Genomic DNA, 15,942 nt, shown 5'->3' on the forward strand with positions numbered 1-15,942 from the left:
TCGTAGGATTAAAGGTAAAAGTAGTGCATTATCAGTTAATCATTTAAATGTTGATAATACCACCTTAACAACATTTCCTGATATTGCTAATTCTCTGGCCAGTACTTTTTCATTTAATTCATCATCCAATTTCTCCTCCGATGCCTTTCGAGGCATTAGACAACAACAGGAGAAAAGGCGACTTAATTTCAAGTCCCGCAATGATGAATGCTATAATGATACCTTTTCCATTGCAGAGCTTCGGGATTCGCTAAAGCGAGCTCGAGATACTGCAACTGGGCCAGATGAAATACACTACCAAATTCTTAAACATTTACCTTTTTCCACTCTCTTAATTTTACTGGATCTTTTTAACCGGATTTGGGTTGATGGGAAATTCCCCCCTTCGTGGCATGAAGCCACAATAATTCCCATCCCTAAACCCGGTAAAGATCATACGAATCCTACCAACTATCGTCCGATCGCTTTAACTAGCTGTATTTGCAAAACCATGGAGAGATTGATCAATCGAAGGCTTGTTTGGTACCTAGAGTCCAACAACCTCATTATTGACCTCCAATGTGGATTTAGGTCCCAAAGGAGCACTCTTGATCATCTCGTTCGATTTGAAACGTTCGTCAGGGATGCTTTCATCCAGAAGCAACATTTAGTTGCAATATTTTTTGATCTGGAGAAAGCATATGATACAACGTGGAAACACGGTATCATGCGCGACCTCCATAACCTCGGCCTACGAGGTCGCTTACCTATCTTCATTAAAAATTTCTTGGAAGATAGGTCATTTAAGGTACGACTGGGATCAATATTCTCTGATCCATTTCCTCAGGAAATGGGAGTTCCACAGGGAAGTATTTTATCTCCAACATTGTTTGCAATTAAAATTAATACTATCCCAGCGTGCCTTAAACCAGGTACAAACGGCGCTCTTTATGTTGATGACTTTCAGATGTGCTATGGTTCTACAGACATGCGGATAATCGAACGTAAGTTGCAGCTTTGTTTGAATTCACTTCAACAATGGGCAACCGAAAATGGATTTCGTTTTTCGAAATCCAAGACTGTCTGCATGCATTTCTGTCAGAAACGAGGTTTGCATCCAGATCCAGAACTTTATTTGGATGGCAACCGCCTTCCAGTTGTGGATGAAACCAAATTTCTGGGGCTGATATTTGATAAGAAATTATCATTTATCCCCCACATTAAAAGCCTAAAAAAGAAATGTCTGAAAGCCCTCAACATATTGAGAGTCTTATCAAATACTGACTGGGGAGCAGACCGTAAGGTCTTGCTCCGATTATATCGAGCTTTAATAAGATCAAAATTCGATTATGGGTGTATTGTGTATGGGTCTGCCCGCGAGTCTTATCTCAAAGAGCTCGACACCATACACAACCAGGGACTTAGAATCAGTTTAGGAGCATTTCGTACATCTCCAGTGGACAGTTTATACGTCGAGGCGCATGAGCCCTCATTGCACAACAGACGTGATAAACTGGCCCTGCAGTATGCTACGAAAATAGCATCACTTCCGAATCACATTTCATTTAACACCATATTTAGACCTCTTTATGAGCATTTGTATCTGGTGAAGACTAATGTTATTCCAACATTCGGTATTCGCATACAACCCCTTTTGTCTGAGGCTGGTATCAGCCTTGACAGTATTGCGAATACCCCTGTCTTTAGGACTCCACCGTGGGCTATATCTCCCCCAAAGATCGATTTCGATCTAACTCAACATAAAAAGAGAGATACTAGCTCTACGGTGTTCCAATCTCTCTTTAGAGAGTTAAGGTCTAAGTATGGTGATTATGCTCCTATATACACAGATGGTTCTAAAGATGGTGATCGGGTAGCCTCGGCTACCGTGACGCCATCTGAGACCATTTCTGTGTGTCTTCCACCTGCTGCTTCAATATTTACAGCTGAGCTCCAGGCCATTCTTCAGGCCTTGGAGTTCATACAATCCTCTTCATCTTTAAAGTATATCATCGCTTCAAGCAATTAACAACAAACAGCTTGAACACCCATTAGTAGCAGATGTTTATCATCTGCTATTATCATACGAGTTCAACAGTAAAGACGTCGTCTTTTGCTGGCTCCCCAGTCAGTCGTCTTTTGCTGGCTCCCCAGTCACGTAGATATAAGGGGGAATGATCAAGCAGATTTTGCTGCCAAAGCTGCTTTAGATCTTCCCCAATCACCCTTTTTAATACCATATAAAGATTTTAATTCGTGTATAAATCATTTTATTTATGACCGCTGGCAACGGTCTTGGGATTTTGCAGGCACAAATTAACTTCATCACATTAAGCCTCTCCTAGGAGATTGGCCCAACTCCTATAGAACCAACAGGAGGGATGAAGTTGTTTTGTGTCGCTCTCGCATTGGTCATACTTTTAACTCATATTTTCATTTTGAAGCGAGAGCCTCAACCGGACTGTGTTCACTGTCATGTTCCTTTGACAGTGAAACACATCTTGATTGAGTGCAAACATCTCAAGAACATTAGATCTAAACATTACCGTTGCCAGTCAGTACGTCAGCTATTTGCTCAACCGGAGCTATATGACAAAGTGCTAACATTTTTAAAAGAGACAAACTTTTATAATCAATTTTAATTGTATATATTTAATCATGTATATCGTTTTAAATATTTATATATGTAAAAGATTTGTTATATTTATTTTTAATTAATATATTTTCTGTGATATTTGTTTTTATTTACATATATAAATTCATTTATGTGATATTGTTATAATTTGTCTCAGATTCACCATATGTTTGGCGCAATATAGCCCGGTTGGAGCTGACGTGCCATAAAACCATATTTCATTCATTCATTCATTCCACACCTGAAACCGAATGTGTCTGCAGATTGTGTGAAAACTCTTGTTAATGCATTAGTGACTTCTCGCATTGATAACATGAACTCTTTATTATATGGTATCCCTGCTAAATTTATCGATAAACTACAAAATTCTGCAGCTAGGCTTATTACTGGTGCTTCTTATAGAGAACATATAACCCCAATCCTTTATAATTTACACTGGCTCCCGGTTCTTGCCCCATCTTACTTATCCAAACTTTTAACTTTATATTCACCATCCCGAACTTTACGTTCTTCTGAAGATCAAACCTTCCCTCCTGTGGTAATCGTGCGTTTTCCATTTGTGCACCAAAATTATGGAATAAACTCCCACACAGTATACGCAGTTGCAATTCACTTCCTGTTTTTAAAACGAAACTCAAAACCCACCTATTTACTCTCGCTTTTACATAATTCTATTTTTACACTTTATATATTACTGGGTTTTTTTTTATTTAAATATAGATTTCTATATTTCTATTTTTACACGAACTACATATTTTTAAAACCCTATCTATATTCTATATTGATATTGTGATTTTATCCATTGTGTTATGTTATTTTTATTGTAAAGCGCATCTGAACATGTTTATCATGAAAGGAGCGCTATATAAATACATGTAATAATAATAATAATAAGCAACACCGTGTGTGAATACGAAAGCACGTGACACAATCCCCTCCCCGCGTGAACTGTAAACAATGAGGGGGGATTGGATGGCTGAATGGTTAGCGTGCGCGCGCTGTATCATAAAGTCTGTCATTGAGTCAACTGGCGTGGTTTCGAATCCCCGGTTGTACGTGGCAAGGAGTAGGGTCGCCTGTCCAACCTCGTGGGTTTTCTCCGGGTCCTCCGTTTTCCTCCCACTGCTAAAGACCCCTACGCGCAAGCGAATTATTGAAATAAAATTAAACCATATGTTAGTCCCGAAATGACCTAGTTTGTGTCGAGTGGACGTTAAACTCCATTTCTCTTTCTCTGTAAACAATGCTTGAATGAATGAAATGTTGTTTAATGGCACGTCAGCTCCAACCGGGCTATACTGCGCCAAACATATGATGATGTTACGAGACAAACTAGAAACAAATAGACAAACTAGAAACAAATAATCACATTATCTATATATACATAAATAAAAACAAATATCACAGTAAATATCAAATAAAACTAAATATAAACTTTATGTATATATATTTAAACCATGAAGGTGAAATTCAAATATATACAATTAAAATTTTCGATAAAAATTTGTCTCTTTTAAAAAAATCTAGCGCTTTACTGTATATACCCGGTTTGGGCAAACAACTGATGAAGTGACTGGCAACGGTAATGCCGTAATCTTGTATCTTTGAGATGCTTGCACTCAATCAGTTAGATGGTTAACTGATAATGCACTACTTTTACCTTTAATCCTACGAATCCTATCCCATACCGATTTTGATATTGTACGGGAATTGATCCTAGAGACGTAACCTTCCCATGAAGACTTCTTTGCTTGACGTATGGTTCTACGGGCCTTCGCCCGGACCATCTGGTATGCAGCAATATTCTCCATGGAAGGATGGTTCTTTAGTCGTCTTAGGATACGATCACGCTCTTTTAGAGCGGATTTGCAATCGTCATTATACCATGGTTTATTGAAACGTTTTGGTTCAGTCGTGGTTTTTGGAATCGCCTGCTCAGCTACATCTTGAAGAATTGAAGTGAATAAGGCCATGGGCTCAACTGCATCTTCTAACTCTTTTATATCACTACCACACAGATCTTCATTTACTCTCCATGTAAAATCCTGAAACAGGACCGGAGAGCAAATGGTGAGATCTAGGGAAGAAAAAGAAGCTGTGGCAGGATGTAGATAAGTAGGCGAGTCGTCATTTAATAAACACAAATTATTAAGGTTAATGAAGTCCGCTATTTGTTTACCTCTGTTGTTATCATCTGGACTACCCCAGAGCGAATGATGACCATTGAAATCCCCCGTAATAATAAATGGGAGAGGAAGCTGTGCAACAAGGTCATCAAGATCTCTGGGATTAAGATGTAAACTTGGTGGAAGATATACAGAGCAGAGTGTTATAGGAATATGCAAAGTCACCCTTACTGCAACTGCCTGTAAAGGCGAGTTGAGTGTGACTTTACTTTGAGGGATATCTCCATTAAGAATAATAGAGACACCCCCATGAGCTCTACCATCACCAGCTGAATGATGATGGTAACCAACAAATTGTCTAAAAGACAAAGTGTCAGAATTCCGTAAAAAAGTTTCCTGTAAACAAATAGCTAAAGGATTGTGCTTTTGAATTAATAATTGGACTTCATTAAAATTTGGTTTTAAACCACGACAATTCCATTGAATAATGGAATTTACCATTGTCAGGAAATTTTATTTTTTTGACGGCTTACCATGTGGATCCGTATGGACATCCACGACGGCAATACCGTCCATCAGATCATCCCCATATCTATTATAGAGAGAGATTGGGTCTTTTGAACCCTTCTTCCCTCCCTCACGAAACTTTGCTAATTTATCTTTCTTTGAAGAATTACCCTTTAACTGCGATCCTGATCCAGTAGAACTGGAATCAAGGATAACAGCTTCAAGGGGAGGCGAGGGAGATGACCCCTTGCCATTCTGAGAGGACGTGTTAGGAATGATCCCAACAACTTCGGATTGAGGCAAGGAGGATGAACCCTCGCCTGCACTTATTTCATAATGTTTTCCGTTGCAGAATGCATCTAACACCCGCTGAAAGAGCGAACAGTTACAGAGAGAGGAAAAAGTCACCCCAGGAACAAAGGAAGCTTTCCTTCGTAAAGAGAAAAACAGAAAGTTATATACCGATAAATGTCAGATCAGACAGAGATAAAAGAAGAATCAGAAAAGCATGACGCTGTTCTCAAAAACAGTCCCATATGGCCAAACAAGCGGTTGCACATCAATGCTTTTAAGTACACATACTTGTTTGGAATTTTGGAAGTTTATTGAATTTAACCTCGCGACCAAGTGATGTTAATACATCCATAAACCATATAATTCAGCATTCAATTCTTAAATGAATTTACAGACGCTGAAGTAAATACTGTTGATCATCTTGAAAGCATTTAAAAGGTTGACTATTTGAAAAGCACTTCTTTTCGTTTAAGCATGTTATAATTGAGCTTTAGCTAGAGAAATTGTGTTGGAAATTGTAGTGCTAATAAACTTTTCCGCATCTTAATATTACTGTCTTTAAAATTTGATGTTAACTCATTCCAGAAGTACAGTGTAACAAGAATTTAGATGAAGATACTTAAACATAGATGTTTTATTCTCATGAATTATTCAAATCCTCCACTATTCATACAAAACCCTTTGCCCCTTAATTGAGATTTGAAAACATTTAATTATGCTTGAACATTTTGTAAATTTATATATATTTACAGGAGGACAACCACGGGCAAAAAAGGAACAATTGGTTAAATTAATCAAATCAGCACAGGAATATTTTAATATTAAACCAAATAGGTTTGTATGATTTTTGTGTTATCACCAGATGACCTTTGACTGACAACGGGCTGACCTTTAGTGGAAATTTAAGTGAATTTACGGGTTAACATGGTCTATATTAATAAATAAGCAAACTGCTTTAATTTAATTTCCTTTATTGATTAGAAAATAAAGGAATTTAATGACAAATTAAGCTTTGCCCACCGCAGAAATATAGGGTAGAAAAGAGGGGGATTTTGGCTATGACATCAAAACTATTATATACTGACGAGAGTTCATGAACTCAGAACTAACCTAGCATTTCGTTTATCCACAACCATGGGATATCGTTTTTTGCTCCAGACACACTCCTATACATTCTACTTACCTGTACCTACCATAGTAGCTAATTGATTGGCTGCCCCTATTAGAATAATTAATACACTAGATTCAAATGCCACCTTCAGTGTAGTACAAGTTCTGTATACCACCAGCACTGCTTAAAAATAATTTCATTGGCAGACAAAGAACACCTTTATTTCCTTCTCTTTTAATCAAATTTTTATAGCAAAGTCTTCTTTGAATGTTATGTTGATTCTTTGACTTTCTTGGTTGTATATATTTGAGGTTACATTAAAGCGAAGTAAATCTGAACTAACTTTTTTCATTTAGAAATAAGCTTACACCAAGTGACGAAAGTAATACTGAAGAAATTAACGCTGAAGGAATAAATAATGAAGAAATGAGGTCAATTATTAATTTGAGTTTAATTTTACTGTTAATTTTTCACACTGATCGATGGGTTACTCTGTTGTATATTAAAGATGATATTTGAAATAAAAGTCCTAATTTGTAATCAATCTTGCTTATTTTATCTGCATAAATGTATCGTTTTACCAATGTATTGAGTAACTTTTACCTTTTACAAAATTACCATATTCGTTTGTGTGTAATCAACATACGAACATCATCCCCATCATCATCAATTATAAGTCAAGAGAACTAATCAAGTTAAATGACGTTGTTCTTTATTTGATTCTTATTATACACTTACTGGTACATTTAAATGTCAACATTTATTGTTGTCAATCTTTTCTGTTCATTTCCCTGATTTCTGATGATTGATTTTACAGATAGCGACTATATTTATCAATTGATTGTTTATGTAGGCGCTAGGAAAAGACCAATTTTAATGATTTCCAATAATTACTTTTTAGGTTGGTGTTCTTAACTCTTTATAAATGCACAAGAGAAAACCTTCATGGACTGTTGGGACGATTTCGATGCTGTATTTTGCATGGCCTGGCAACCTATATTTTAATATATTTTTCAATTTTCTTCAAAGAGCATACCTGTCAACATATATATTTAAGAAATTGAAGCATATGTTGAAAGTCTTTCAATCATTCTAATATCTTATTTTATTTACAGTGACAACTCTGAGAATATAGAAAGATGTAAGTTCAATTTTTATATTGCCGTCACCCCTCTACAGTCTAAATAGTAAGTGCAGGAGGGCCGCACCACACATAAACAATCATCCAAGACACAGTGTTTAAGGTCATGAGACGAAGAAGCCTATTGATTTTCAGTAATTTTCCAATAATCACTGCCAAAGTTATTGCCCTTGATCACTTTGCACAATCTTCTAGATGCTCTAGAGACCACAGTTATCATCCGATTGACTTTAAATTCATAAGATGAAGATGCTGATAATTACTTTTGGAATTATTGCCCTTGATAACTTTTTAAAATTGTGTGGACCCATTAGTTAAATCTGTCACTAAGAGAGATCTGTGATAAGAACGATATGTCTAGAAATGGAATTTTAACTTGTCAGTAACAACTATAGAGATGTTTAGTGACATATAGGTTCTGTATATACAATGCATTATTATTGGGAATTGCTGTTGAATGTATTCTTATTTTGCTTGCATGCAGCACATCTTGGACAACTATTCGACACTGCCTGCTGTTTCCTCGGATTTTGTGAAGGGACATGTTCTTTACATTTACGTAACCAGCGGAGATCGCAGCCGAACAAAAACACAAAAGGAACTTTTCACACATATACCTTCTACATCGCAGGATACACAGCATACAGAATCGATCATTCGCTACCTCGACGCAGGAATAAAAAGGATTGTTGCAGAGACACTAGAAAAATTCACTAAACCGTCGGATCCCAATGAATACCAGAAATTCTGTACCATTTGTCAGGTCTCATTTGTGTTGGATCCTGGCATGCAGCAGGATGATTCGTCCAGGCCACAGTACTCTGATGTTCCCATGGACGTGGATGCGCCATTAGCACGCCTCACCAAATCTGTTCCCACCGCCTCGCCTATCAAAACGCGGCAGATTGCCAAATGTGTGAACTGTAAAAGGCTGCGAAATAGTTTAAAAGAATTACGGCAGATAGAAAAGATGGATACAACAAGAGACATTCTAGTGGAGCAAAAGAAAAAACGAGCAATCAAAACACTAAATCAAACAATCAATCGAAAAAATGCCCACATTAAGTTACTAAAAGCCAAATTGTCATCAGGGGGCAGTAATGATGATGATGTGGGGAACATAAGGGCTAAGTACTGGTCTCTGAACAAAAGACACTCAGCGTTGAAGAGTTATCATAGGAAAAAGAAGTCAAAGGAGAGGTCACAGACTGACAGTTCCTTTGAAGTAGAACTCTTAGATCTTATACACAAGTGCAAGGAAAAGGAGGATGAGATAGTGGCGCTTCAAAATGAAAAACTTATTTTAGAAGAGAAGATTGACGAATATGAGAAAGCAATAAAGTCGTCCAAGGCCAATGGGAAAGTTTACGATGTAGACATGCGCATGATTGTCTTCGACGCCATCTCTGACCAAGTGCCTACTGCAAACATTCCACACCTGATCTCAAAATTTGCGAAGCGTTGTGGTTTAACTCTATCTGATATTCCACACAGAACTACCGTCGAAAGAATGACTCGGGAATTAGGGGGCATTGCTGATTTGCAAACCGCTGAAGTGATTCTTGCCAATGAAAACAACACCTTGGGTTTTGATGGCACAGCCCAAGTGGGGGACCACATAAACAGTATCCATGTTACGACCAAAGAGAACTGTTATGTGGTAGCTATTGATGAACTGCCGGGTGGAACAGCAGAGGATTACAGTACACATATTATTGATTGTATTGACAATCTTGCTGGTGTCCATATGTATTTCACAGGGGAAGAGAAGGATTCGGAGCAAAGTATGATCAACAATATTGCCAATACTATGACAGATAGCTGTGCCGCTGTGAGGATTGTCGAGGATAAATGAGGGAAAGAACTGAACGAACTAAATTGCCATCTTCACCCCCTTGACTCCATTGCCACGAAATCCAAAGCTGCCTTAAAGGAGTGTGAAGAGGAGGGTCAAGAAAAGGGATTGTGGGGCAAAGACTGCATAGCAGGGAACATTGTACTCTCATTTAACAAAATGAGGTACAAAGATGGAAAAGGTGATCCAAGGGGCTTTATAACTTTCTTTAATAATGAGAATTTGCCACGGGGTCTACTGCCTAGATACAGGGGCAACCGGTTGCATGTTCTATTTCATATATGTGGGGTTCTGGTTGAACACTACTCTTCAAAGAGTTCCTGCAAAAGGGCACTTCCTGTGGTGGTCTACGAAATTTGTGTTTATTTACATGTCTTGCATCAAGGGCCGTTCACCTTGAGATAGCCTGGGGATTGGATACAGACAGCTTTATTTCAGCCTTCTCAAGATCCGTTAGTCACCGTGGGAAACCGATTCAGGTACTTTTTGACAATGGCTCCAATTTTATTGGCCGAAAGACATAAATACGGTTGCAGACGGTCCAACATTGTCAAAGCTCCCTTGGAGACAAAAAATAGATATCGCTGGACTTTCCATTGGCGTTCGATTATGGTAGTACGCTTGTAGCCATACAGGCGAGTATGTTTCGAAATGATACAAATTCAGTTGTTGGTAACACGAATGATTTCTCGTTCGGGCTTGTTAATGGCAGGAATGAATGTCTGGAAAGGAGAAAACGTTTCGACCGCGGAGAGTATATTTCCAAATATTTACATCCATCCGACGAGAATGCTTACTAGAGTACAAGAGTTTATTACCTCAATGAACGCCAAACTTCAACATACTTGTCAGCCAATTCCTTGTATTTATAAGGAATGTTTATCTGGTAAGTTTACCCTTTTTAAAAGACATCGGTTACGTTTACAAAAATATACTATTCAAAAAAAAGTAGGGGATATTTGATTTTGGGGGCATAATACTAAAATATGCAAATGACTACGAACAAAGTCACTATAGAACCTAACAGAAGAAACATTTCCAGTTACATGTGACGCCCAAACGCACCAATAGCTACCGCATGGAATGCAGGTGATGCTTGGGATCATCATGGGGGTCCAACCCAAGATTTGCACGACTCTGACTTTGAATGTTACAGTCATTGTGGCATTGAATTCCAGGGTGGAAACATCAGTTTAATTGTTTTAGTGACCAGAAAACAAATTTTGATATGCGTCGGCTTACCCAAAATGAAAGGTTACGTGCCCTTGGCATGCTACAGATCGGCAAAACACAGGCGGTAGTGGCGCGGACGATGAATGTTTCTCAGTCTGTCATAAGCAGGCTATGGTCCAGATACCGTGATACACAATCTGTACAGGACAGACCACGCTCAGGTCGACCAAGGGCGACAACTCAAGCCCAGGATCGTGTCATCACAGCAAATCAGATCAGCGCTCGTCTTCAAACAGACACTGGTGTGAGAGTGAGTGGCCAGACGATTCGGAATCGACTGCATAGGGGTCACCTTCGCGCCCGACGTCCTCGCGTGATCCCTTGTTTGAGAGATCATCACATTCAGGCAAGACGTCGTTGGTGTAGGGATCGTCAACACTGGGATAATCGACGCTGGAGCAATGTGATGTTTTCGGATGAGTCAAGGTTCACTGTTGATTTTTTGGACAGACGTAGGAGGGTGTGGCGTCGTCGAAACGAGCGCTTCCAAGACGTTGACGTCATCAGACATGATCGATTTGGGGGTGGTTCTGTTATGGTGTGGGGAGGCATCACTGTTGCTGGAAGAACGGCTTTACATGTTGTTGCAGGGCGTGTTACAGGCCAGTCCATGTTGTGCCGTTCGCACGACGTCATGGCCGCCGTTTCATCTTCCAGGATGACAACGCAAGATGTCACAGGGCCAGGATCGTTACAGGTTACCTCCAACAACAGAACATCACCACATTACCTTGGCCAGCACTGAGTCCCGACCTCTCCCCCATCGAGCATGTCTGGGACATGCTTGGACAGAGGTTACGTCAACGTCAACAACGTCCTGCCAATGTCCAAGAACTTGCTGCTGCGTTGCAACAGGAATGGGACAATCTGGACCAAAATGACCTTAGACGTCTCATTAGGAGTATGCCACGTCGGATCAATGCTTGTTTGGCAAACAGAGGAGGATTTACCCGTTACTGACTTGGTTGTGATGCTGTGGTACCTTTGCTGTTTGACCCCGGGTATCATTTTACCCTTATAATGGTCAGTCTGTGCCTTACTTAGTCTAACGATCATTTGGAATAAATCGATGAATGTGAACTTCATTTCATTTTGTCATTTGTTTCTTCGTCAGTTTCATTAGGTGACTTTAATAACACTTAAAAATCAAATATCCCCTACTTTTTTTGAATAGTATATTAACCAAATCAATTTTGTGTTTTTCAATACATTAACATGTCTAGAACACCTTCAAAGTCTATATTTACTGATTAAACCTACCTAAATAATTTTAAAACGGTTATGTCTGTGGTCAATATTTCTATTATTTGTCGAGTATTGTCCATAATTTGTAAAAAATTGGCATTTTTCACGCTAAAATTCGCTAAGTAATATACATCGGCCGCCATGATTGTTTGGTACCGGAAGAAGACTTGTTTATTCACGTAGATTCCCGATGACGCGATACATATTTTCACCAATGAAATTGAGTTTTACAAAGCTTCTATTGCTGAGAAATTCCTGTGTTTAGTGGCCTCGTTTTCATATCCGACGGTTCATTGGCCCGTTTGTATCACGTGACTACATAGTAATTATTTGATTGGTCGAACGTCCTATTTACATACGGGGATTTACGTATATCGGTCTATTCGCATTGCCACTGGCTTGGTATGTTTACAGAGTTTTAGACTTTCTTCAAAATAAATAATGCCTAAAGCTCGGTTCTATTCGTAAATCTGTTCGCGGAAAAAGGAAAATCTCAAAGCGCGTGCTGCTAAAGGTGCTGAATCAAGATGGTCTAACTAAGTAAAGAAACGGTAAATATGGAACCTGATTCTGATGATAATGTGAATGTGGAACTGAAAGCAGATATCGATGTTCCGGTTGCTTCGACTTCAAAGCGAAAGTTATCGTATTATTCCGACATTATTGTTAACCCAGGGCCATAGGCGTACGAGCGGCCACCCCCCCCCCCCATTTTGGGCACTAAATGCTAGGAAAATTTGGGCACACAATTGTACTTTGTAAAAGTTGTATAAAATAATATTGCGTTCTTGAATGTGTCCAATTTAACAGCGAATTTATGATTATTATGTAACATACTAAGAACCTAACTACATTTTTTGGGCACCAACCACCACCGCCCCCCCCCCCCAGTCAAAAATTTCCCCGTACGCCTATGCCCAGGGCAACATGGTTTGCCAAATGCCACACCCCTTGTAGTGACACTGGAGGAAGCTCCTAATCAGAGAACTTATGTGATTGCTGTCTTGACTCAAATAAACAAACTTTTTCAGAATTTCAAGTGCCCAACATGTGATAACTGTGCAATGTCTATTGTTCCTGGTCGACACATGGGATTTTCTACTGAACTACAAATGCAGTGCTCCTCATGTTATGAGACAGCTGAGAAATCGTATAGCTCTCCAAGGTGCAGAGAAAAAGATGAAACTGGAGAATTTGAGCCATCAGAGCACTCCTATTTCGAAATAAACAGCCTTTTAGTGTTCCTTTTTTTATGAACTAGGTTTAGGCTACGCGGGCCTTCAGAAGTTTGCTGCAATTTTAGGTACATAGTGTATGTCCGAGTCAACGTATTGGGAAATTTCTAACGCGAGTCGTAAATGTGTACTCGAACAATGTCAGGAATCCATTAGGACGGCTACAACGATTGTGAAAAAACTGTACGAGAATTTAGGGAATGCTGCTGATGATAACATTTCTGATATTGACGTGTCTTATGATTTCTCGTGGCACAGGCGTGGATATTCATCTCAAAATGGTCTTGGTCTGGTGATTGATTTATTGAGTGGATTGTGTTTAGGTTATGGGGTGAAGAGCAACTTTTGTTTAGAATGTACTTGGAAGGAATCTGATGATGATGAATACGACATTCATGAATTATTAACACCCCCAGGTTTGTTTGGTTTTTTTTTAAAGTAACAAAGATAACTTTTTTTTCTTATTTAAGAATTACCAAGTGGGTCGTGGAGGAAACCAAGATTTAGTAAAACTTATCTGTGGAAAGGCGTTTCTCAACGAAATTTAATATCCATTCTGAAGTCCTTAAACTGGAGATTATAAAGACGGACACGCCGTTCGAGTTGGGTAGAACATTTAATCATACAGATATTAGATACCGTTAGGGCAAATTTCGATGTGCGAGATAATAAAAGGGTACGACTACAAATAAAAAATAAACCACCCAGACCTGGCTACTCTCATCTATATATAGTGTTCAGACCGTTCCATTTTAAATGAAATTATGAAAGTCTTGCAATCGAAAAAAAACTTTAACTATAGTTAACCGAGCGAACGACTGTATCGGTAACGTATGTGCAATCTAAAACAAGTGGTGTATTTCAATTTTCTATAGTGATTGAATAACGGTGCTTTATTTTTTTTAAATATCTTAACATTATTTTTGTGGGGAGGGTGGGTTCTTTAACAAATATAGAGAAAACGGACAGCTCTTTATCTAATCTTCCATTATGTATCTTTAAGTTTTTCATTTTTCTTCAGGAATATCAAAAACATTAGAGTTCTACTGACAACCACAGCTGGCTTGATTTCTTTTGCGACAACGCAAGAGACATATGTTATACTCAAATGTATAATGGACATCATGAACGACGCTGATAAGCTACTAGACGGCGTGTGTGAAAGAGCCAGCCACTGTGTTGGTTCAAACGGATAGAGAGGAAAAAGATCGAGTCTACAATAATAATTAACCGAAATGTAGATATGTCTAGGAAAAAGTAATACCTCCCCTCCCCAAAAGAAGTTTTTATGTAAAAATTAAACGAAATGTAGATATTTCTAGGCAAAGTAATTACTCCCCAAAAGAAGTTTGTATGTAAAAAAAAAACAATGTTAAATTACATGAGGACAACAATTGGAATGTTATTACGGAATAATTTTTAAAAAAATCATTTAACATCATCTGATTCTTGTCTTTTTTTTTTATCTTTCCAGATTATTAATATACATAAGTTATGTAATGGCTCGCCTTAATTTACTTAATGGATCACCGTATGCTAAATTGGTAAAAATTCTAGAAATTTATAGAGAAGACGTAAATTGGAATTACTTAGTATATGTTTAAAATTAAATAGATTTTTCTTTGTGTGTTTCACGTCCCAGTCCAACAAAGAGGTGGGCCAAGTGGAGACACTGTGACAGTATACTCTTCAGGGGTGGTTCGCGGTCAACCTGCTGATGCCCGTTATGATGGTTATGGACGCTTGCCAATAAATGAAATGAAATGAAATGGGGTTTAACGTCCTACTGTTTTGCTCCGAACTGGGCTAATGAAGACGGGCATACGCCATACAGTGTGCTATGAGGGAAATTTTGCCCGGACAGCGGCACTACGGCCTACACTTATATCGAATTCCAACTGTCAAGGGATCTTTTACGTGCACGCCAATGTGTACACGGGACCTCGGTTTTTCGTCTCATCCGAATGACTAGACAGCTGTCTTTGTCAGGCCCTCCGTCCTGCATCCCTGACAAGGGGGAACCACACCGGAAAATCGGGATGAACTTTCTCGGCCAATGCAGGGATCGAACACCCGACCTCCAGGCTAGCGAGCCAGCCGCTTGCCAATAAAACTCGAAAAACGTCGGCGATGTGCATTGTGTAAAGATGGTTATACTGACACAGCGTGGGAAAGGTGTGACGTTCGTCTATGCTTCAACGAGAACCGTCATTGATATAGAACTTATTACAGTGCATGAATCAGTGTGTTAATTTGTAGTGTAGTGTTGCCAGGTTGTCTCGTTTTTCCATTCAATTTTCAATCAAAGAATATTGTTCGATATCAATTCTGTTTTCTTGATTTGAGGGTTTTCTCATGCTATACCTAGTCTGAATTGTACCCTCAATAACCCGCTGTTGCAAATATGCAACATTGCCAATTATGGTTACAAATGGTTGCCCATCAAAACATTATGTTTAACTTAGTTGATGCCTCCGGTCTTAAAACCCACCATGTAATATTTTTTTCCCTTGACCATTCTATGTTCGGGCTCTACAGGGTTTGAACAGAAGATGTCTAAGACGTGCTTGTTTATTGTAAT

The 15,942-nt window shown here is 38.8% G+C and overlaps 1 long non-coding RNA gene across 1 annotated transcript; it reads left to right on the plus strand.

The window, feature by feature from the left end:
- The first annotated feature begins 7,035 nt into the window (after positions 1-7,035).
- On the plus strand, positions 7,036-14,694 carry LOC126817771 (uncharacterized). The gene is made up of 3 exons (XR_007679125.2): positions 7,036-7,083; positions 13,158-13,777; positions 14,383-14,694. It is a non-coding gene; the product is annotated as an uncharacterized LOC126817771 (long non-coding RNA).
- Positions 14,695-15,942: the final 1,248 nt, after the last annotated feature.

The sequence above is a fragment of the Patella vulgata genome, chromosome 1 (assembly GCF_932274485.2).
Source record: "Patella vulgata chromosome 1, xgPatVulg1.2, whole genome shotgun sequence".
NCBI classification, from domain to species: Eukaryota; Metazoa; Mollusca; class Gastropoda; family Patellidae; genus Patella; species Patella vulgata.